Genomic DNA, 23133 nt, shown 5'->3' with positions numbered 1-23133 from the left:
CACAATTCACGGAGCTCACCATAGTACATATCCTCCCAATGTCCATCACCCAGACACCCTATCCCTATCCCCCCACCCCCCAGCAACCCTCAGTTTGTTTCATGAGATTAAGAGTCTGTTATGGTTTGTCTCCCTCTCTGGTTTTGTCTTGTTTCATTTTTCCCCTCCCTTCCCCTATGATCCTCTGCCTTATTTCTCAAATTCCTCATATCAGTGAGATCATAGGATAATTGCTTTTCTCTCATTGACTTATTCTGCTTAGCATAATAGCCTCTAGTTCCATTTGCGCTGTTGCAAATGGCAAGATTTCGTTTTTTGATGACTGTGTAATATTTTGTGTGTGTGTGTGTGTGTGTGTGCGTGTGTGCGTGTGTACCACATCTTCTCTGCAGTCAAATGTTCTACCACTGAGCTATATCCCCACCACATCTCTGATTTTTAAATCTTGACTGAGACAGTGAAGACTGCTTCTCCTGGGTGGGCTGCTGAACGGTGTTTTTCAGACTGCGCACACTGTTCTAATTTGTGATCTGAGACACCAAAGAAGAAAAGTTTTCCTTGTGTGAATCCTGCCTTTTTAATTCCGACATTCTGGGGTTCAGAATGCCCTTCGTGTTGTAGTCAGTCCTGTTTTAGAAGGCAAATGGTTTCCTCACTGGAAATGAAAAAAGAGACAGATGTGCTGTCATTATCCAAAAGGTCAGATTAACATTTTCTCCCGATAATGAAGACTCTGTGTGGAGAATCGCTTCTTTATTTCTCTTAAGATGATCAACCCCTGGCTTGTGTTTCTTGGCCTGTGCAGAGAGACTCTTTTTCTGAGTGGCATATCGGCCGCATGAGAGAGACAAGGGAAATCTGGAGATGATCTGAAGGGAGTTATGAGGCATCAGGAAATAAAACCGCTCATTTCAGAGGGCTGGGCTTACATTGTTCTGCTTTCCTGAAAGACTGACTGGCAATTTAATGCCACTTAAGAGAGGCTGCCATGCTTTTTGTATCACCAAAGAGGGAAAAGGGATTTGGAGCTCCGCTGGACACACTAATCTGGTGGTGAGCATGTAGGAGGGTCGGGGTTTGCTTTTTCCTGAGGCTTTATCATTTTTAAAGGATAGATGCTCATTGGTCTGAAAGGATGTAGGGAAGAACCCTTCCAAAAGGAGAGGGGTGGCCTTGACCACCAGGTTTTCCCAACCCTGTGGGAAAGGGCTTTCTAGGTCTCGGATCCTCAGAGTGCGGGCCTCTTGAGCTGTTTCTACATTAGAACTTGGAATTCGACTTTGACGGTGCCTCGGTGCACACAGCCCGAAGGGCAGGCTAAAAATGAGAATCTGGTGTGAGGCCCACCTAATGTCACAATTTCAGCTACATCCGTTCGGCCATGGGATACAGGCAAAGTCAAGCGAAGTGAGCCCTTTCCAGGGTAGCTTGACAGCCTCAGAGGTCATGACAGGGTTTCCAAAGGCAAGGACATCCTGTTCTGGGTTTTAAATAGGTAAGTCTGGCATTCAAGGAGTGTGAAGTAATCCTCAAAGATGGCCTCTTAAGGAGGGATGTTTACATGAAGGCAATGCTGAGTGAAGCCACTCTAGAGCTTTTCAAAAGGAGCTCTGTGAGATCTCGTGGCGGGCATTCATACAACAGAACCATGTATGGGGGCTTGGACAGAGGGGGCCTCATCTCTTTCCCAGGGCAGCCCGGTGAGGCAGGCCTTACCATCCCCAGCCCACAGACAAGGAAAACGAGGCTTAGGCCACCGTAGTGCTGAGAAGGATGGGCCCAGCCGGGTTAAACATCTGCTTTTTTTTTTTTTTTTTTTTTTTTTAAATCATACCAGCCAGCCCTTAAGGAAAGTTCTGGGTTAATTGGTTTCTTGATACTTAAGTCTCAGAGGCTGGCCTCCTGGGGACTTTGGTCAGGCAGAACTTTTGGAGACTTTGCCCCTTGTCAATGAAACTTAGTGTTTGACTCATCTTCCAGCCAACGGCTGACACTCTCAGAACCAAAGTCAGTCTCACTGTGGGTAACAGATGACTTCCAGAGAAGGGGCTCATGAGTGGGGCTCTGCTGCCCATGCCAGGCCCTAGGTCAAACGTGGAAAAGCAGAAACAGAGAAATTACCTGAAGAGTGCAGAGAACCAGCTTCTTTAGGAGCCAAGCAATGCTGACAGCTAACGGGGCAGCCAGCCAACTTGGTTCTCAGGTAGCCAAAGTTACTGGGATGAGATTCGTGCCAACCTCGAACCATGGCTACCTCCTTAGCCTTATGACCCCCTTTGTGTCCCTAGTATGGGACCTATTTCACACTCTGCTTCAGCCATGCCCAGGCTTGTACAACTGTCTCCTCTAGGACCCCATGAGCTGTTTGCAGGTGAGAGTGGTGTCCCCCAACTGGGTTCCACCAGGAGCTGGTTTGGGCCCAGCACATGGTATGTTGAAGCTTGGCTGAACTGAAGAAAAAAAAGTTCATGTCCGAAACAGCCAAGAGATGCTTCTTGGGCCTACTTGACACACACGGTGTTTGGAAGATGAGATTAATAGCTCCCCTTTTTTAAAACTAACTGGGACTAAGGAGAATATGGCTGAACTACAGGCTAGGAAAACTGATTCGAATTTGGGCTCTGCTATTCTTTCTAGTTGGATGATTCTAGACAAGTTGTTTGATCCACATGAGTTTGAGTTTCTGGCATAAAACATGAGTCCTGGAATGCCTGGGTGGCTCGGTCAGTTAGGCATCTGGCTTCAGCTCAGGTCATGGTCCCAGGGTTTTGGGATTGAGCCCCCTGTCAGCCTGCCTGCTCTGTGGGGAGATTGCTTCTCCCTCTCCCTCTGCCTGGTTTGAGCATCAGGGACTGTGAGGCCATAAAGGGTGGCAGCTTCACGAGATGGAAGGAGCCTGGGTGCTGGAATCGCCACATGGACGGAAGCCATAGGCTGACCCAGAACGCCCCCCCTGGGCTGATATAGGAGTGAGAAACCAACTTCTGTTGTCTTAGGCCACTGAAATGGCCTTGTTTTCCTTATACAAAGCATTAGTATTTTCCCTTTGACCCCCTTCCTCCTAGTCACTCAAATAATCTTACTCTGAACCCGCCTTCTTTAAACAAAGTCAAGCAGGGGTGAGAGATACCCATGAAGTTATTATAGCAAGAACTAAACAAAAAAAAAAATTTTTTTTTTTATTCTTTCTGCCCTTAATCACCCACAATGTTGCCACAGTGTAACTACCCCACACGTCTTTACTGAATGGAATCAAGGGTGCTAAGAAGTACACCGAACTGACTAAAATGGGGCACAATTTATTTTGAAAGGCGAGTTGTGCTGACTCGTATCTTAACCAGAAGCGCGGAAAAGATTGTTGACCCACCCAGTGATGCAGAAGGTAGGAGCTGGTTTGTGCCACGTGGTGGGAGCTGACAGATACCAACAGGTGTTCCTGGCTTATCGCTGGCTACTGTCTGATAGTTGTTTCACGTCTCAGTTCACTGGCCACAGACACCTGCGTTTTTGCATGTTGTTGGCTAGACCCCAAAAGTGCACTGAGGGGTTAAGCAATTTGCCTAATGTCACATGGTAGGTGAGAGGGGGAGACGGGTTTCCATTTGGGTCTGTCTGACCCCAAAGCCCAGTGCTCTGCACCAGCATGTTTCACAGCAGAAGGTGCAACCCCTGACTTGTGTGAGTGATACAAGTATGATGCTGAGATAGAGATCATGACTAGGGCACACCTCTGGGCCCCAGGCAGTGTGGCTGGACTGACTCAGGGTCTTTGCTGGAGGTTGAGGTCAGCTTGGAAGCAGGCTTGGAGAGGAGAAGGAGAAGAAGAAGGAAAGGGAGAAGGAGAAAGTGTGCGGTGGGTTGGGGGGAGACAATTTCAGGCTGCATTAAGCGTATTATAGTGTCATTAAGCATGTTCTTTTCGTTTCTGATGAATGGCAGTCCCCGTATGATGACAGAATCCCCAAACCAAATCTTCAATTGAGGGAACCTGGTAGCAGGTAGCTCAGGCTTCAGCCTCTAGAAAATATTAAAGTGGGCTTTGGGATGTAGGGAAGACTGGATGGCATTGAGGCTGGCTTGGACAGCTCCAAGAGGCTTCAGCCCCTGGTATATGCCCAGGATAGAGAAAAGCCACGACTTCTTTTTCTTCCCTAGGCTGATGTCCATTACCCTGCTGACCCACCTAGGCTTGGTTTCTGGCTCAAGTCTCTCCTCGGGAGGGGAAGGATATGAGAAATGCTGCTCAAGGACTGAATGTGAGGACTTTAGGGGTGGAGTTTCAATAGGGGCATTGAGAAAGTAACTGGGAACTGTCCACTATTAGATTTTGCTTAAGGCATTTACTCATCGTAAATTAATTTCTACCTTCCACATTAACATTTTTAAATTTTTTCCTTCTCTACTGGTAATGGTAGATTGGTTAACTAGCTCAGATTCTTCACATCTCCCAGGTATTCATTCATGCCCTTTCCTGTGCGATTCCGCAGGTTCTTCCACTAGGGAGAAGTTATTTGTTCTTGTCACGTGACTTGTTTTGGCAAATGGACTCTTAACAGACATACAAGCAGGGACTTGACATGTATTTGTGTGGGTCGGCTTATTTTTTCATGCATTTGCCTACATCATGAAAACATGCCAAGCTAGCCCACTGGTCTAAGGAGGATAAGAGACACAGAGAGCAGATCTGGTCCCAATTTGAAGCTTAGAGCCACCCAGTCAAGCTCAGTTTGTATCAGACTGGCTCCAGCCAATACACAAATGCATGAGTGAAATGCATGTTTATTATTGTGTAATCTTGACATCCTATGTTTATTTATTATGCAGTAATAGCTGATTGATACGTTAATAGAATTCCTTTTAATGTACTCTAACGTTTTCTTTGCTGAATTTATGAGTAAAATCATTTTACAAACCTTGGTCAGGATGCCTCCTAGATCTAGATGTTCCCAAGTTTAGAAAGCTTCCTCTAAATTCTGGGGAGGACTGGGGCAAGTTTGGAAATGAAAGAGTTGGGAGATGCTAATCATTCTAGAATAAGAATCTGTTATTACACCTTGAATAAACAATTCATTGTAAATGAAATACTCATTTTATCTTTAGGTTAAAGTTTTAGAATGTTCAACTCTGCTGAGGTAAATAGATGGCTTGGGAGGGAGTTTTTGAATGTGCTTGGAATTTGCACAATTTGAGATGCCAGACTGTGGAGACTCTATATGAATCCCAGGACTAGGAAGAACCCCAGTGCCTTCAAGTCCATACAGCTACCTGCTTTCAGGAAGGATCATATTTTTAAACATTGTATTTTTGTTCTGATTTGACAGAAATACACACCCATTTTGGAAAATACAGAAAGCAATAATGAAGAAAATGAAAATCATCTGTAATCCTGCTACCCAAAGATAATTACAACCAATATTTTGGAAGTTTCCTGGTGACTTTTAAAAAATGTATTTTATCCTGAGGCGCCTGGGTGGTTCAGTCAATTAGGTGTCTGACCTTTGATTTTGGCTCAGGTCATGATCTCGGGATCATGAGAGCCCTGAGTGCAACTCCTTGCTTAGAACGGGGTCTGCTTGAGATTCTTTATTTCCCTCTTCCTCTGCCCCTCCCCACCCTGTGCACACACTCTCTCTAAAATAGATAAATCTGGGGCGCCTGGGTGGCTCAGTGGGTTAAGCCGCTGCCTTCGGCTCAGGTCATGATCTCAGGGTCCTGGGATCGAGTCCCACATCGGGTTCTCTGCTTAGCAGGGAGCCTGCTTTCCTCTCTCTCTCTCTGCCTCTCTCCATCTACTTGTGATTTCTCTCTGTCAAATAAATAAATAAAAACTTAAAAAAAATAAAATAAAACAGATAAGTCTTTTTAAAAAATATATTTTATCCAACTTATTTTTAGTACATAACTTTTTATTTTGAGGATTTTTTCACGTTGTGAAAGACTTTGTAAATATTAGTTTCAATAAACACTATTTCTTTGTACACTGTTATCTTGTTATTTATTTATATAAAAAAGATTTTATTTATTTATTTGACAGAGATCACAAGTAGGCAGAGAGGCAGGCAGAGGGAGAGAGCTGGAAGGAGGCTCCCTGACGAGCAGAGAGCTCGATGTGGGGCTCCATCCCAGGACCCTGGGATCATGACCACAGCCGAAGGCAGAGGCTTTAACCCAGTGAGACACCTAGGTGCTCCTGGTTCCTGGTTTTTTTGTGACAAAACAGGGCACCTTGTCTTGCCACATCCCCACCATTGGTCATACTTCATTTAAAAAAAGGTGAATAAGTTTTGGGGCCCAATGGCTTCTTCAGGCCTTTATTTTCCTTTTGAAGGAAAAATATCACATAAAATGTGTACCCTTTTCTCCTGTTGATCTGTCTCATCAATTTAATTCTTTGCTCCACCCTCAGAGGGCTGAAGGAAGTTACTCCTTCTCTAACCCTCTGAGGGGCCTCACAGGGGCGGCAGCAGGACCTAACGTGCTAATCATCCCTGAGCCTTAGGAGAGTTGACAGACAGCAGCAACCTGCCCTGGGTTCTCTTGTGGGGGAATGGGGCGTCCTGTGCCTGCACTTGGGCCCTCCCCTTTGAGCCGGTGGATGATGACCGTCATTACAGAGAGGTCCCCAAGGGGCAGGAGTTCTGGAGGACATGAGGCTAGGCCTTCCAGTCGAGTCTACTCACAATGGGCTTTTTACTCCCCTGCCAACCTGGGATGATCCAGGGGCTATTTTATCAAGGGACGTAGCAGATTTGCTGAAATACTTTGACGGGGTTTGGATGATCCGTCGTTTCAGTCCTCAGGAATGGGATGGAGACTACTCTGTGGAGCGGTGTTGCAGCCGGAAGTTCATTGCAGAGCGTCCCAGATCAGACTTCCGGTGGGGGTGGGGCGGGGCTCTCAGAGGCTGGAAAAGCCAGAGGAGATCAGGGCGCTCTGTCAAACTGGGCTGACAGTAAGGAGAGACCTGACCGGTAATGTGGGAGTTAGGATGGGGTTTGGAAGCAGTTTGGCCCCGGGGCTAGCCCTGATGAAATAGCTATAACTAAGGCGTATTAAGTGTTTATATGCCAGAATCGTCCCAAAGTGCTTCACAGAAGGGGGCGGATCCATTATTACGTTCCCATGGTTCCCTGGGGGAAACCGAGGCACGAGAGAGTTAAGTAACTCACTTAGCACACAGCTCATTAGCCGCGGAGCCTAGGTTTGAACTCGAACCCTCTGGCCCTACCTGTTTATGGTGATAGTGGAGATAACGACTACGACGTGAACGTGCACACGGTACGGCTTCTGCTCTGGCCTTGTTCTGGGTTCTCAGAGTCAGCCCTGAGCGGGAGAACAAAGCCTCTGCTCTACGGGGCTTACATTCTAGTGCAGACAGGAAAAAACAAAACCAAAACCACAACACATCGATGACAAAATAACTTCAGAGAGCGGCCAATGCCATGGAAAGTTCAGGCAGGGGGCTGTGACGGAGGAGGACAGGAGAGGAGCTCAGGAAACTCACTGCAGGGATGACTGTGTGAATGAGCAGTTGGGGCGCAGGAGGGTGGGGGGCCAGGAGGTACCTCAGGAATCGAGACAATCATGAGCTAAGCGCTTCCCCCTCACGGTCTGCATCCTGAGGTCCCTGCCCCCCACTCCCCCATGCTGTGAAGGGAGCTCCCTTGAAGTCACCTCACCCAAGTCGCCCCACGCTTGTGGCAGTCTTAGCGTTGAATGTTGAATGCATACAGGAGTGTTTCTTAGAAAATCTTTTCCCCATTTGTCCAGTGATGTCAGACTTTTAGTGCGGGTATTCACTATGCGTGTTATTCTAACATTAGATGATACCACTTCTACTTGAAAAGAGGTCCCTTGGAAACAAAGAATCATATAACTTTTGAATCACAATATTCCCACTGCTAAGCATCCCCAAGCTATGGATCTTTCTCCAGAAAAGTTTATTGTTAGTTTATTTATTTTGTCATTCTGAGATGCGGTGTGAATGGAAAGGGAAAACATCCCAGTTTTCATGCAATTGGAAGTAAATACCAGAGAAAGGTCAGTGCTTTTGCACAAAGTAAAGTAAACATAAGGAGCATAAACATACTCTGCAAAGTAAACATAAGGAGCATAAAAGCATTTCAAGAGTTCTATGGGCCCAGTGCCACTGGCTTATAGACTGTGGAGTGTCACATCAGCCTCACACCCACCCTTGAACTTCAACATCTGCAAGACAGCGTCCTGTCCTATCTCCTGGTCAACAGCTGGGTTGCTTGAAGGAGAGCAGCAAATAAGGAGGCTTCTGTGCCCTGTGCAGTGATGAGAGCAGGCAGGTCAGTGTCCTGGGGTCTGGGTTCTTAGCATCCCTTTTCTGTCCCCTGGGGCCATAACAGGTGCCTAGCAGTGAGGATCCCTGTGTTCTGCACCTTCCCCCTCCCTTCTGTCCCCTGTCCTCTCTCTGGTCATCGTCCGGTTGGGGGAAGGGCAAGGTAACAGGAGCCAGGGACTCCTGCCGTGTCCCCTACCTCCCTGGGCGGTGGAGCTGGGACTCTCGGGTCAGCAGGTGTGGGAGCAGGAAGGACAGGGCAGGGAGCAGCTGGCAGCGGGCAAAACCACCAAGTTACAGCGAGTCCTGGCCAGTGTGTGGATAGCAGAATGGCAGGGGCGAGTCCAGTGACAGACAGGTATACATGTTCTGCAGGGGTTCCGCCGGGAGCAGGTGTCCGAGGAGAGTTACAGGTGGGTAAGGCATAGCCTTCCTTATCAGGGGACGTTGGTGAGCTTGGCAAGTTAGTTCATTTCTCTGGGCTTCCGTTTTGTCCACAAAAGGATGGCTATGTCCTTGGCGGATTTGGGCTTCCCACTGAAATGAGGGAGTTAAGGTGATGGTGGGCGGGGGCTCTGGGTGGCTGCTCTTGCGACATGGTGCAGACCCAGCTCTGGGGCAGAGGCGCCAGCGTGGCCTGGGTCCAGAAGGCAGGGCTAAGGTCAGCGCTGGGCCTCGGGGTGGGGCCAGCATGATGCTAGTCACCTGCCCCCCTCTTCTCCACAGGACCAGACTGGAACCGGGCCTCCTACAGAGGTGGTGAGACTGGTTCCACAAGGTGGCCAAGGGAAGGAAGGGACTTTGTTAAATAATTTGGGGGAGGGGAAATGTCTCATGATACAGCCCGCCCCCACTGAAGAGTTTTAAAACCGGGAACCTACCAGTGGCTTTCAGAGTCCTACATTTGGAAGCCTTTTTCAGCTTTGCTGCTTGTCCTAACTCACCTCCCCCCTTTTCCTGAGTAATTAACATCCTTAGGAATTATAGATGCCAAAGCCTTTTCAGTTTTATTTATTTGTTTTTAAAGGGTTTATTTATTTATTTGTCAGGGAGAGAGAGAACACAAGCAGGGGGAGCAGCAGGGAGAGGGAGAAACAGACTCCCCGCTGAACAAGGAGCCTGATCTGGGCTCAATCCCAGCACCCTGGGATCACGACCTGAGCCCAAGGCAGATGGTTACCGACTGAGCCACCCAGGGGCCCCTGCCATTTCAGTTTTAAAATTCTCTAAATTCCTGCTTCCTCTGGAGAGCATTGGTCTTAGGCTTGGGCTGGGACAGCGGGCTTGGGAGCAGACCGGCCACAGGGGGGGAATGCTGCAGGAGCACGTCGTAGGAATGTGACAGGGCCTGACACTATTTTGTTTCTCTTTTTAAAAAAGAACCTTAAAAATAAAAAAACCCTTTTTTATTTTGGGATGACTGTAGATTTATAGGGAAGTTGCAAAGATGGTCCAGACAGTTTCCATCCCCCCTTTACCCAGCTTCCGTTAATGTTAACGCCTTACATACACCCCGCAGTACCTTCGTCAGAGCTGGGAAAGGAACACCAGGACCATACAATTCGCCATCTGCAGACTTCATTCAGTTTGTGCCTGTGTTTTTTTCTTTTTCTTTTTTAAAATGATTTCATTTATTTGACACAGAAGAGAGAGAGAGAGACCGAGAGTAGGAATACAAGAAGGGGGAGTGGGAGAGGGAGAAGTGGGCTTCCCACTGAGCAGGGGGCCCGAGGTAGGACTTGATACCAGCACCCTGGGATCATGACCTGAGCAGAAGGCAGATGCCTACCTGACAACGCCACCCAGGCAGACCCTACCTGTGTTCCTACCATGTCTTCTTTTTGTTCCGGGACCCAGTTTGGAGCACCACATTACACTGAGCTTGTCCTTTTTCCTTCCTTCTCTCTCACCCCCAGTTCATGTGTGTGTGTACCTCCTATTCTCCCCCCTTATGGTAGGTGAGGGGGACAGCGAAGTGAGTGCAGGAGTCCTCTCTATTGGGCACAAGTCACTGTGATGCCTTTTGTGAGTTGAGCCGTGGCTTCGAGGAAGAGAAGTCCACAGTGCGGTCAGATGGGGACCTTGGGGACCTGATGGCCTATCACGAGCAGGGAGAGGAGCCTGGAGCCCGGCAGGCTGAGAGAGCTACTGTGTGCATCCGGGGAATAATAAGACAGGACGGAGAAAACCCAGGAAGCTTAAGGAGCCACTTTCTGAGGACAGTAGCCCCAGGACTCCCATCTCAGCCATGGTTGCAGGTGGAGTGTGCTAGGGAAGAGGCAGAACGCATGAGCCCTGCTTCCTGGGACCCTGGTGGTTTGATCAGGTGCCACAGTGTCAGGCAAGACAGCGAGCCAGGTTAGGGAGAGCTGGAGAACCGAGGTGGCTTGGCAGGACTGCTGCTCAGAGAGGGTGACTGAGACAAGCTGACCAGCCCTTCCCGTGCATAGATGAAGGATACATGCTAGGTGAACACAGCACAGGCTCTATGAGCTCCAGAGCTGTGTGGGGGAATGGAGAAAGACACCTCTGGGTTTCTGTGAAGCCCGTGGAGCAGACGCTTCTGGACACCTGCCCAGCATGGCTTGATTCCCTTCCTCCTTGCGGATTTAGTTGAGGTTTCCACTCCCTGCCTAAAGGTCTAAAAGGCAAATGCTTCAAGAAGGCTGGCTTCTGGATTCTTGGTCTAAACCCATCAAAATGCTCCCATGCTGCTGGCCAGGGATTGGGTTAAGTGGGGGCATGTGGTACAATTCTGGCCAACAAGATAGATGGGCGGGGAAGTCCTCTAAATTAAGGTTGTGGATGTTCAGAAAAAGTTTTCCTCACTCTCACAGAGACTCCAAGGTGAAAGAGCTTTCTTTCCTGAATCTTGGCAATGGTGTGCCTTGGATGCAACATCTAGAACTTTGCCAGCCATCTTGTGACTGAGAGCAGTGAGCCTACAAGAGTGGACTGATGGGTGGATTCAGTTGGTATAGCATGCAACTCTTGATCTCAGGGTCTTGAGTTCGAGCCTCATGTTGGGTGTAGAGCTCACTTCAAACCAACCAACCAACCAACCAACAAACAAACAGACTGATAGGAAGAACCAAGGTCCTCCATAACATCTCTGAGTCACCAAACCAACCCAGCTTGGTTGGGGCCATCTGCCTTTGGCCTTCCCCTTGTCTGTAAGCCAGGTGAGTTGGATTTTTATATTATCTGCTGTCACTGAATCACCCATACTAGGAGATCTATGACCTGGTGGGGCAACTCTTAGCTCTCTCTCCTGCTCCTATGAATCCTTATCCTAAATCTCTGTATTTGTTTCCTATTGTTGTTACAATAATTCCACCAAGTAGAGTGGCTTAAACCAAAACAAAAGTATTTTCTTACCTTTTCTGGAGGTCCGAAGTTTAAAATCAAGGTTTTGCCAGGGCTGTATTCTTTATGGAAGTTTCTGGAGGATCTAGTTCCTTGCCCTTTCAACTATGTGAGGCCCCCTGTATCCCTTCACTTGTGGTCCCAGCGTCCCATCACTCTGACTTTTGTCTCCCTCCTGTAAGGATCTTTGTGATTTAGTTGGGCCCAGATATCCAGGATAGTCACGCCATCCCAGGATCCTTAGCTTAATCACATCTTCAGAATCTCTTTTGCCATGTAAGGTGGCATGTTCTCAGATTCTGCATATTAGGCCATGGACATCTTTGGGAGGGTGTTTTTCAGCCTAACGCTCTCTTTCACCAAAGGAGATCCTTGCACCTTCTCCTGGTTCTACATATGATGGTGGTTCCTGTGATGTCCCCTTCAGGGCATGGCTTGCACAGACACCACCCAACCTGACATGGTTTACCTGATATTTCCCACCACCAACTAGGGAAACTCTACTCAAATCTAGCGTCTGCTCTTGGTGGGAGGGGAGAGCTTGGGTCAGAGAGAGACAGGAATTGTGGATACAAAATAAACTTTAGTTACTTCAAAGTGAGGAGAAATAAGGACCTTGTGTGTTCTCAAGCTAAAAAAGATGTTGTTAGAGGTCTACCAGATGCTGGTAGAGGCTCAGATTTTCCTTACAAACTCACTGCCCCCCCTTAACGATTTATGTATTAATTGGACAGAGAGAGAGATCGATCTCAAGTCGGGAGAGAAGCAGGCAGAGAGAGAGAGGGGGATGCAGGTTCCCTGCTGAGCAGAGAGTCTGAAGTGAGGCTCCATCCCAGGACCCCGAGATCATGATCTGAGCCAAAGGCAGAGGCTTAACCCACTGAGCCACCCAGGTGCCCCCCAAACTCCCTGCTTTTGAGGACCCTCATAGACATCAGAGTCTCAGAAACTCTGAGGTCAGAGTGCATGGGCATCTCATAGGGAGTATGAACATCATAGTTGGACTCTGGCACCAAAGGGCCACCAATCTGTTTCTCATCCATTTTGCACATTTGGCTAGGTTTGTGGTGGGGAGAATTCGGAAGAACTGCAGGGTCAGCTCTGGAGAGCTTTCCAGCCATTCTTCTCCTTTATGCCACATGCTGGGCTTTTGGCCGGGCCAAGGGGCACCATGTATGAATCCCAAGTGTATTTTCCACATTGCAGCCCAGAACATGCCTTTGCCGTCTGCCTTTGCAACACGTCTGGAGCAAAGGTCACCTTTGACTGTAAAATGAAGGGTTGGGAACAGTCTCAAAGATTTATAGCTTTCAAATGCCATGGCTTGTGGTTGGGAAAGGGACTTGGAAGAGAAATTTTTGGAGCCAGAAACAATGAAGCCAGAGCATTTTCAGGCCTCTTATGCTTAGCTCAAACCTTAGGAAGGATGCGAAAGGAGGATGGGTGAAGTTGGCCTCAGGCAACACCTCTCACAGCCTGGGGAGGGTGGTATCTTCTAGCCTCATGGGTGACTCCACTTCCCCAGCTCTACCCTCTGGCTAGCCTCCTGTAGCTCTGTGGGTGGGAAGATGCACCAGGTTTGGTGTAGACCAGTCCCATTAAGAGAAGCAGATCAATGACCCAGGAGATGACAAACAGATTTCATTTGGAGAACAAGCCACTTCTTAGAGGGCAAAGCTACAACATCCTTTTGTGGGTCTTGATTCTAGTGATCATACCTTTGCCTTGGTGAATCTTCAGGGAACTATACACTTCCAAAAAAGGCTTTATTTACTGGCTGAAAGAGGAAGAACAGAAGGGAGGAAATGGGAGCCTTTATCCACCAAAAGGTGAGCACAGTGGACGATGTCATCAATGGCTGATGTGGACGGATCTCCGGAACTGGCCGCAGCGGCCCTTAGCTGGCGAGGTTCTGCTACACTGAAGTCCTTCTTGTCTTCTCTAGGTCTCACTCTGCCCAGCTGGCTTCTGAAATCTTTGCGCTTTCCCACTCCAGAGCACGTTGTGGTACATCAATGGATAAGGCATGTGGTAAAAGAATTCTTTGGAGAAGAGAATGTTGACCTGGCAATCTTGTGCTCATGGGAGCAGAACAAGCACGGTGTCTCTTGCTGTCTATGCTGAGCGCCTCCAAGCCCCACGGTCAATGTGAACTTCCCTCAGAGACGACACGTATAATCAGTGCAGGGAGGGCGTCAGGTTTTCAGACACAGTCATATATGAGGGAAAAGTCCCACAATGAGGACACTCAGTGGATTGAGGAGGTGGCTCTCATGCATGGTTTTGGCATTTGTCAATGTCATGGTTAGAAATCCATCGTGGTCTGTTCGGTTGCTTTGGGTTCTGTGCCAAGTGTGGTTGGGGAGACCTCTGAGGGTCCAGATCTGCAGAGTCTGATTCATCCGACTCCAGACCAGGGTGATGACAGACATAGTCTGATTTCAGGCAGGGAATAGCAAACCTGTGTTAATAAGAGACAATCCTTCTAGATGCTTCTGGAAGCATTTCAGCTTTGTGCTCTTCCCTTATCTCCTTTCCCACACTCAGCAGCAAAACAGCTAGAAAACCACAGGCTCCAAAGAGTCTCTGGAGAAGGGGTGGTGGTGGTGGTGGTTAGAGCTTGTTTTCTAGAAAGCCAAGATAAAGTGGGGGAGCAGGCATCCCATCCACATGGGGGACATTTCGCTTCCATGATGGTTAGAAAGGTGGCCAGTGACTTGAGATCAGGGGAGATGAAAATGGAGGTATCAGGTATAGTGCTGAGGGATATCCTTAAGAATGTGACCACAGGGAGGGCCATTCTGTCCACACTGTCCATTGGCTACGGACCCTGGATACTTGACATACCCTTGAGAGGCAGAATTTGGAAAGATGGCGTAAAGGAATTTCCTCTTCAGCCAAGAAAAGGCAAAGTCCTCTTTCAGTCAGGGCTCATAGTTGCAATCAAAAGCAACTGACCCTGGGTGATTACACAGGGGCAGAACTTATTAACAAGACACCGAGCAACTCACAGCATCTCCAGGAGCTCTGGGAGCCTGGTTTGGAAGCCACACCCCGGGTATAACACTCCAACTCCTGCCATAGGGCCTGGATGGTGAAGAAACACTTGCTCTGCTGTAGGGCCCACTGCCAACACACCAACACTAGACCCTGGGTGCTGGCTGGTAACAGAGTCCTTGCTGCCTCTAGAAATTAGAGGTCCTGCCCCCCATGACCACCACTACCCCTTGCCAGAATAAATTCTGAGCTCTTCCAGGTTCTCCTTGTAGGTGACAGAGCCCAGGCCACTTCCCTGTCTACCTGTCAGGGAGCTGGAAAACCCAGTGTCTGGCCCCTTAGCTTTTCATAGTGAAATGTGGGCTTTGCCTCACATGTGGGAGAGGGGGAGGGCACAAGCACAGAGGAAGGTGCAGAACCTTAGTGACCAAACAGATGACAGTTGTCCCCTTTAAGGCTTGAAATGATAGGAGCTGACTGCAGGTATTTCTGGTGCTACTGTACTTGTTCACCTTGTGTTGACTCTGGGAACCACTATATTCTGGCTTTTTTCACTGACACTGTTCTCGTGATGGTCTCCCGTGATCACCATCTTGCTAAATTCCGTGGTCATATCTCTGTCCACATCTTGAACAACCTCTTAGCAACATTTGCCAGTTAGTCACTCCTTGAAACACTGGCTTCTCATGATTTCCATGACACCTCAGCCCACTGGTTCCCCTCCACCACCTCCTTCTCTGCCATCTTGGCTGGCTCTGCTTGCTCTGCCTGATCTTTGAACATCAGTGTTCCCTAGACATGGTCCTGGCCCCTTCTCTTTATCTTTGATGTCTCTCCTCCATTACTCATCAGTTCTCAGGACTTCTTTTTTTTAAAGAAGATTCTATTTATTTATTTGAGTGAGAGAGAGAGAGAGCCTGAGCAGGGGGAAGGGCAGAGGGAGAAGCAATTCCTCACTGAGTAGGCAGCCCAACAAATAGGCTCCCCAAAATATGGAGCCTATTTTTGTTAAATAGAACACGCCTCATTTTGGGTTTGTCTGATGTTTTCTCATGATTATGGTCAGGTTTCTTACGCTCTTCTGGAATACTACCTGGGTTAGGTTGTGTTGTTCTCAGAGGATCACATCTGGAAGCACAATGTCCCTCACAGGTGATGTTAATTTTGATCACCTTGTCAAGGTGCTGTCTTATTTCTCCACTATGCAATTTCTCTCTTTTTTTTTTCTTTTCCTCATAACTAACACGTGGTCTGTGGGGAGACACTTTAAAACCATTCAAGCATCCTGTTGCTCATCAAAACTCACCTCAGACTTAATATCCATTGCTGATTCTTGTCTGATCCATCCATTACTAGAATGGTTGGAAAATGATGTATTTCTAATTCTAGCACTATCTACACATTGACCTCTCAACCCTTGACATGCTACTATAAGTAAGAGCCCTCTATTTTCCCCATCCATCCCTTCCTTCTTCTCCACCTTCCTCTCTTTTTAAAAATTTATAAGTTTATTTCTTTATTTAAGTAATCTCTACACCTAACATGGGGCTCAGACTCATGACCCCAAGATCAAGATCCCATGCTCTTCCAACTGAGCCAGCCAGTCACCCCTCCTACCCTCCCTCCATATTAACTTATGATTGGAATGGACTTCTCAAATTTTCAATGGATTATCACTCATTAATGCCCTTCATTATTTACATGCTCAGATTATATTTTTGACATCTTCACTCAGCTGTCTCGCAGAAAGTTCAAACTCAACATGTCCAAAATGGAACTCTTAATTTCCCACCGCAGATGAACAAACCCCCCACTTCATCTTAGTCTTCTCGTCCTAGGCAATGTCACCATCCTCTCCCCATTTGTTCAAGCCAGAAACCTAGATGTCACCCTCTGTTCTTCTCTGGTCCTCAGCCTGTACACCACCTAATTCATACGCAAGTTCTGTTGGGTCTAGCCCCAAAAGTACATCTTGAGTCCTCCTCCTGTCTCCATTTCTACCCCATGGCTCCCATTTTCACATCCTCATTGCATACCGGAAGCATGGCGATATCTCTCCCTGTCTCCAAGTACTTCCCACTCACTAGCCAGTGTGACTGTTTAAAAAAAATTTGTAATCAGATCATGTGTTTCCCCTACTTCAAACCCTCCAACGGCTTTTCATTGCATCTAGAATAAACTACAGCCTTTGGCACAGCCTCCGGAAGTCTGCAGCCTCTTTGACTGCATCTCCACTACTCCCCCTACCCTGTCCCCATCCCTGTCTCTCTCCCTTATATCCTCTGCCCTGCCTGTGTTGCAAGGGGACATGCAAACACCTACATCCCGGGTACCTGACTGACTTCCGCCAGCCAGCCTCGCCACATGACCCTCCCCAGAGCACTTGCTTAACAGGAACCTAGATTCTGGGGAGAGTTTTCCACTGGATGGTCTCACTATTGAGCAATTGCTGCTGTTCAAGGGGTCGTCCTCCCAGCCCTTGGATTTGAACGTGGTTTGTGGAGATGACTCATTTGTGGCTTCATGTTCAAGAAAGCAATGGTTTATGGTTTGGTTTCGTTTGTCAAGGAAAGTGGGAGATTATGAGAAATAGGAAAAAGTTCTCACTGAAATCAATGAAGGACAGCAGGCTGAGGCCCCTCCCTGAACCTCTCTTCTCAGCTTGGAGGAGGGGCTCCCCCAGCAGCCACAGGTCCACGCAGTGCCTCTCGGGTCTCCCCAGGTGCCCGGGAAGGAGCTGAAGACTAGCGACAGTGCCGGTACCCTGACACCTTTTCTGGACCCTGCAGACTTACAGTTTTTATAGGTATGGACCTTGGTTGATATGTTGGACTTTGGTGTTTGGTTCCATCTCTGGACTGTTGCTTTTTGGAGATGCTGGGCAACTCTCTCCTAATCTCACTGGTCTAACAAATAAAACCAAAGGGAGACCTTCTCCTCTGGGTTCAAATGGGACTTCTGTTCAATTCTCACTTGACCCTGCACTACCCAGTCCTGCTTATCTCCTGTGCTCCAGCCTCCCTGCCTGTGTAACACCCCCCAGAGACTTGACCTCCCCTCCGAAATGTGACTCCCTGCCCAAACCCCTGTGCTCTTAAGGTGCTGGCCATGAACACCTGGCAGCCCCACCTTGTCTCTTCTCGAAGCACCTGGTTGGAACCCGTCGTTTCCAGTCAGCAGACCCTGACTCTGGATCCCTGGGGCTCTGCCTTGGCAAGACTGAGGCAGTGGGAGGGCAGAAATCCAGTCAGCAGTGTTTGCCTCTCCTTAAGCCAGACTTAAACTCTTAGGAGGACAAGACTTTGCTCCTAAAGAACAGGGCAGTGCTGTGCAAACAGCCTGACCCCAGAGGGTCTCCTGGGTCTCCACCGTGGGCTTCACAGCTTTTGAGTATCACCCACAGCTGACCACAGCTGACACTCCTGGGCTTCTGGAAGCAGCGGGTTGTTTTGGGGGGAGGAGTCTTTGTGCATTTCTGAGGCTGTCCCCTGAGCTCTGCCACTGACCAACCCTGTGCCCTTGGCCAAGTTACTTTGCCCTTTCTGTCGTGTTGGGATGGTACGAGTCCTCTGACCTGGAATCGGGAGGCTAAGCAAGCCCCTCAACTACCAGTTCTTCATGGTTAGTGATTGTTACTGTTGGTGCAACCCCTGACTCCTCCCATTTGTAATTATTTCTTTACTTTCTGTCTTCCCCAGTAGCTCTTCGCTCTGTATCTGCCCCATCCTCCTCTCTGACCCCAGAGACTGACTGTCAATACATATTGTTTGATGAATGAATGAAGGACGGAATGAATGAACTTGTCATGACAGTTAACTGAGGTTCTGGGAAAGCTCTAGGCGCAGAGAGGCTTTCATCTGGGAGGTGGATGCGCCCTCAGCAGCTCGGCGGGGGCAGGCCCAGCTCTGAGCATCGGGTGCACAGTGGGAGAGCCCAGGTGCTGCTGCGGGAAGGTTTCCAGGTGCTTCTCACACCAGGTGGTACCACCCCGGCAGGCAGCTTCTCACTTCTGACCTGTGTGTGAAGTTTTGGCCTCACTCTACATGTGGCCTCCTGGGTCTCCTCAGAGGAGGAGGAGAACTGGCTGCACCATCTTGCTGGCACCTCACATCCTCTCAGGGGCCTGGGTCTGAGCTGAGGGTGATGGCTGCCGCCGGTCCCCAGAGCAAAGGCCATCTCTTTCCCGTCAGTGTGAACTCTCACATTTACATTGTTGCCAAGTTGGAAAATACAATAACATAAACTCCCCTCCCCTGTGAGGCCCTGAGGAGAGAAGAGAAAAAAGCCCAGCCCCGTCCAGGAAACAAAGTCCTCTCTGTTGGAAGACATGGGCTTCTGTTCAAGTCCCCAGGGTCCCCGTGGCGGCAATGGATTGAGCTGGGCCCAGCACGTGGGGTTTACTGTGTGGTCTGCGGCAGCCCCCCAAGGCCTTGTTTCTCACCATGGGAGAGGGGCAGCTCCCAGCCTCGCTGAGGCACCCGTCAAGGGGCTGATCCCTCCAGGACTGTGGGATCCCAGGGGCCTGAATGCCTCTCCTGTCCCCGGGGGTCAGTGCCTTCCACCCCTGGCCCTGGGAGCCCTGATCAAGGGCACATCATGTCCCTTGCCAGACTGAAGCCCAGTGTGTGCCCAGAGTCCCTCTCCTTCAGAACAGTCTTCCTTTTCACTGCCCTGCTCAGGAAGCAGAAAAGGTTAAAATTTCCATCTTCTGCCTTAATTCCTGCTGTGACTCAGTCTCTGACAGGAGTCCTTTTTTTTTTTTTTTTTTCCACCTTCCAGGGCGGAGTCTGAGCTGGAGGCTCAAGGCAGAGAAGCAGACAACATGGAGCATTCTGGATGTGCCTCTGGAGAGGGCCGTTTTGCCACCTCCACCCCAGTGCTGCCATGGGGACAGGCAGCCGTGGGCCCAGGGCCTGAGGGAGGCTCAATCTCACACAGATCTGAGAGGCAGGTGAGCATGAAGTCTTCTTCATCCTGGCCTCTCTGCCTCCCCTCAAAGCCACAGATACTCACCTTCCTTTGCTCTATTTCGGCCTCAGCCCTGCCGGTTATCAGCTCACTACCTCAGCTCATTACCTGAGGACATTTTCCCCAGCAGGGTGCTCAGGTGAGCTTTTCCAGCTGGTGGCAGTTGGGTGCTGACCCTGAAGTGGCCGAGCAGGGGGCCTCGGGGTTACAAGGCCCTCGAGGTTTGGGGAAACAACGTGTGTGCTGAGCTAACTACAGAGCGTCTGGGATGCCATGGTGAGTGTTTCTGTGGTGACTCAGGCCAGCCTGCCCGCGGCCTGAAGATCTGTTAACTTGGGAACCTTCTCTGGTGCCAGTGTCTGTGGCTTCAAATAAGACAGGTTAGCTTTCCGGTTGGTAGAGTAGCGAGCGAAATCGTAACTGGAGTCGTCCGTGGAAGTGAGACACATGTCTGACCCGTAGCTCCAGGAAATGCTAAAATTTTCAGCCGGGTGTAAATCGTTCCACAGCTATTATAGTTTTTGCTGAGGAGGGAGCATCCGGAAGGGTGTTTTGCCGCATTTAGGAATGCAAAGAAAGAAAAATAAAACAAGAAGGTGATTGGAAACTCTAGTCAAGGCTTATAGAATCAAGACCCAAGTTCTCAGAGTACACAGGAAAAATGTCATGATATGCTGATTTATTCCTATCCCTAACCCCAGAGATGGTCTCTTCTTGTTTTTGTAATGGTAAAAGTAAATATTGGAGAAACAAACAAACAAAAAATTTACGCAGAATCCTGTGACTTAACATGCCACGATTATTTGCTTGGATGGCTTGGTTTTAATTTACTTGAGCCGTTTCTGGTTTAAATATCACTTACATATTTGAAATCTAAATAACGGTTATGATTGCCAAACAACTGGCAAGTTTGATCAAAACCCTTACAGCAGACAGACCGGAGGCTTCTCAAGAGAATTTCCCCAGTTATTCACTCCTCTCTCATGTATCTAACAGTAAATTGATGAATCTTTGAGAAGGGATTTAAGATGAATTAGAGGAATAAAGATACCAATGAACAAACTGACTACCCACTATTGTATAAGTCAGAGGCTCTCAACTTCAGGGCAGGTTTTTAAAAAAGGTTTTATTTATTTATTTATTTATTTAATTTATTTATTTGAGAGGGAGAGAGAGCATAAGTGGAGGGAGGGGCAGAGGGAGAGGGAGAAGCAGGCTCATAGAGCAGGGAGCCGATGCAGGTCTCCATCCCAGGACCCTGGGATTATGACCCCAGCCGAAGGCAGATGCTTAACTAACTGAGCCACCCAGGTGCCCCTTGAAGGCAGTTTTGTTTCCCAGAGAACCTTTGGCACTGCCTGCAGCCATCTTGCCTGACCCACCCAGGAGAAAGGCTGCTGCCAGCCCTCCGCGGGTAGAGGCTAGGCATGCGGGTCAGCGTGCTCCCATGCTCAGACTACTCTTCCTGGAGCCCCTGCAACAGAGAATTATCTGGTTTAAAATTCAGTAGTGCCAAGGTTGAGCATCTGTGGCATAGACACTATGAGAGATTTTAAAAAGCACGAGGCACAATTAGCATTTTTTAGACATTCACAAGCTAAATCATTTTTTTAAAAATGCTGCGTGATGGAAACAGACTGTCCTCTTCCACATGTCTTGTTCTGGCCCATGTTTCGGATTTATGGAGAGGACAGGAGTCCTGGCCCGCTCCTGAGTAAGGCATTGTGGGTAAGAATGAAGCGGCAGAGCCAGCGGCTGAGGCGATGGGTGTGACTGGTCTTGGGGGGCTGTTCCCAGGATCTGCACTCTCCTCAGGGTGCCAGTGAACGACTGGACCCGTTTTTACCTTTAGGGGGTCCACAGCTCTGAACCCACCCAGGAGGGCCAGGGCCCTGAGCTGCAGCTCCGATGGAAGAAGAGGAGAAGAGGGGTGTGGCTGCTTCCGAGTCCAGTCAGCTCTGGGGAGTCTTCTGTTTGTCTGTGGTTCTCCTGCTGTCCTCCGGCTCCCGGGCTGCTCGTGTTCCATCTGGCACCCAGAACTGGAGCTTACCCCCTGGGGCCATCCCAGCACTCTGTCCTCTCTCTGCCACATTCCACAGGTGGGCCTTACTTTCGGGGAGGCCTTCCTGGGCCGGGTGTGACCCAGATTAGACTCCTTGAAACCTATGCGCTGTGCATGGCACTGTGGTTGGGAAGGGTAGTCCTAGCTTCTAGAGGTGAAACAATATGAGGTCTGTGATGTGGATGAGAATAATCTGCAGGTGGGCACTGGGGAGAGCTGGTGAGGTGACAGAAAATGAGATTTGCTGTGAGCCCTGGGTGATGGTCCATGCGGGTTTACTGTGCATATCTCTCAGCTTTTGTATATGTTTGGAATTTTCCGTAAAATATCTCTAAGCCATGCTTGACCCTCAGAGCTGGGCAGGGCATGGGGTATGTGCCAAGTCTGTGGAGGGACGGAATGAAGGGGGACCTCCTAGTTCTCTTTCAGAGTGTTATTTGATTTCATTTCGACTGCAGGCCTGGGTGTGGAATGAGAGTTTTTAATGCCGCGTCCTGTTGATGTGGAAGATTAGGACTCCTGTCCAGTGGGTGTGTTTGGGGGGCAGTGCGGGTGGAATGGGAGAGGAGGGAGGGCGGAGGAAGGGTCTGTCAGGCCATGATGATGGGGCTGGAGTCCACCCCTTGGAGCTGCCCTAGAGGCGGGAGGGTCTGGAGGAATGGAGGAGGACATGTTGGCCTTCGGGGTTACGAGGATGGGACCTAGAAGCGCCCCCCGGGCAGAGAGAGTGAACAGATGGTGACTCAGGATCAGGATCACAGATGACTCCTGTGATTTAAACTTGCCTACAGTAACCAAGAAACAGGCAGCCCCGGTCTCAGTATCTCAGTACTTGATGTCCCAACCCCTAGGGTCCCCTGCATTTACGCTTCATGTAGAACGGGTGCAGATTTGATTGGAGGGTCTGTCTGTCTCCCTCTCTCTTTTTAAAGATGTTATTTATTTATTTGAGAGAGAGAGAGAGAGCATGAGAGCATATGAACAGGGGAGAGGGGCAGAGGGAGAGAGAGAAACAAGACTCCTTGCTCAGCAGGGAGCCGGACATTGGATTTCATCCCTTCGATCCCAGGACCCTGAGATCATGACCTGAGCTGAAGGTGGATACTTAACCAACTGGGCCTCCCAGGTCCCCATGGGCTTATCCCTTAGATGGGGAAGTAGGGCATTACTTAAGAACAGCACAGGGCAGGGGTGGGGTGTGCCTGGGTGGCTCAGTGGGTTAAGTCTCTGCCTTTGGCTCAGGTCATGATCCCAGGGTCCTGGGATGGAGCCCCGCATCAGGTTCTCTGCTCAGCAGGGAGGCTGCTTCCCTTCCTCTCTCTCTGCCTGCCTCTCTGCCTACTTGTGATCTCTCTCTCTGTCAAATAAATAAATAAATAAATAATCTTAAAAAAAAAAAAAAAAAGAACAGCAGTGTGTGTGTGTGTGTGAG

At 49.0% G+C, this 23133-nt stretch overlaps 2 long non-coding RNA genes across 3 annotated transcripts in view; both read left to right on the top strand.

The window, feature by feature from the left end:
- The first annotated feature begins 927 nt into the window (after nt 1–927).
- On the top strand, nt 928–5423 carry LOC309849314. Its single transcript, XR_014303647.1, has 3 exons — nt 928–1053; nt 4156–4256; nt 5322–5423. It is a non-coding gene; the product is annotated as an uncharacterized lncRNA (long non-coding RNA).
- Nucleotides 5424–8576: 3153 nt separating this feature from the next.
- The window catches only part of LOC309849101, a 32173-nt gene continuing 17616 nt past the window's right edge, over nt 8577–23133 (top strand). The window contains exons 1-3 of one of the 2 annotated variants that reach the window (XR_014303484.1): nt 8577–8721; nt 11146–11490; nt 19451–19622. This is a non-coding gene — a long non-coding RNA (uncharacterized lncRNA). The remainder of the gene's footprint in view (nt 8722–11145; nt 11491–19450; nt 19623–23133) is intronic. The other variant, XR_014303483.1, reaches the window with a different exon arrangement.

The sequence above is a fragment of the Mustela nivalis genome, assembly GCF_964662115.1.
Source record: "Mustela nivalis genome assembly, chromosome: 15".
Classification (NCBI taxonomy): domain Eukaryota; kingdom Metazoa; phylum Chordata; class Mammalia; order Carnivora; family Mustelidae; genus Mustela; species Mustela nivalis.
Note: the sequence above shows the minus strand (reverse complement) of the source record. Positions and strands in the feature narration are given on the sequence as shown.